Source organism: Bombina bombina, chromosome 2 (assembly GCF_027579735.1).
Source record: "Bombina bombina isolate aBomBom1 chromosome 2, aBomBom1.pri, whole genome shotgun sequence".
Classification (NCBI taxonomy): Eukaryota; Metazoa; Chordata; class Amphibia; order Anura; family Bombinatoridae; genus Bombina; species Bombina bombina.
In genome coordinates this window covers 20893639-20894907 of record NC_069500.1, presented here as the reverse complement: position 1 = coordinate 20894907, position 1269 = coordinate 20893639, and positions in this window count along the sequence as shown.

The window sequence follows — 1269 nt, the reverse complement described above, 5'->3', positions numbered from 1 at the left end:
AAAAATAGAAACTCGCTTAGGAATATGCGTCAAGTCACATCTCTGTTAGATTATGTCTGGAATTTGGATTTAAGTAAAGATGATTTTAAGAGATTTACGAATGCAGCGATACTTACAGTTGATGCTGAGAAAGCATTTGATGCGATTAATTGGAATTATTTGTTCTCAGCATTAGAGAAATTTGGATTTAGGAATCAGTTTTTGGATTTTGTTCGTAAGCTTTATAACTCCCCGATATCATTTTTATGTATCAATGGAACCCTATCCCCTAAGATATGTTAAAAAAGGGGTACCCGTCAGGGATGTCCTCTTTGCCCCTTACTTTTCAATTTAGCACTTGAACCATTTGCTATATGGTTAAGGGACAGCCTTGTGGGTATACCAATGGGTATGCATAGATTGAAAATCCTTCTTTATGCTGACGATTTACTTATTTTTCTTGATAATATTTACCAAAATATCCCTCAAATTCTTCATCTATTTGATGTTTTTTCTTCATTTTCTGGATATAAGATAAATTTCAATAAGAGCGAACTTCTACGGCTATCAGGAATGCCATTAAAATCATTGCAGCAGCCATTTAAATTGGTTGACTCCTTTAAATATCTCGGAATAACTTTGCATAGGAACCCAGGTAATTGGTATAATTTAAATTTTGTCCCGGTACTTCAAAAAATTAAATCTGATCTGGAAATATGGTCCACGCTGTTAATCTCGCTTACGGCCAGAGTTAATCTGATAAAAACGATTATTTCTCCTCGTTTACTGTATATTCTACAAAACCTCCCCTTATTATTGTCTAATAAAGATATCTCAGCTATTTACAGTATCCAGTCAAAGTTCATTTGGGGTAAGCAAAAGCCCCGAATTGCCCTTAATAAGTTAATGCAAAAACAATGGTCAGCGGGTTTTGCATTACCAGATATAAGACTATATAACTGGGCTTCACTGGTCAAGATTGCTTTGGAATGGCTTACTGAATTAAATCGGTTTTGTGTATATGATCTGGAATCATTCATGGTACGTCCTTTCTCACTTAAGGCCATTTTGCATTGTCCATTGAAGAAATTACCGCTGAATATGGTTAAATTGATATCTATAAAGAATATCATTATTGCGTGGCATAAAATGTACAATAGCCTAAAAATATCGCCTCTCTTTTCCGAGTTTCTACCTATATCAGGTAACCCAGAATTTCTTCCAGGGTTAGTTCAAGAAGTCTATAGGGATTGGGCCGAACATGGATTATGCCTTGTTCATCAAATTTTC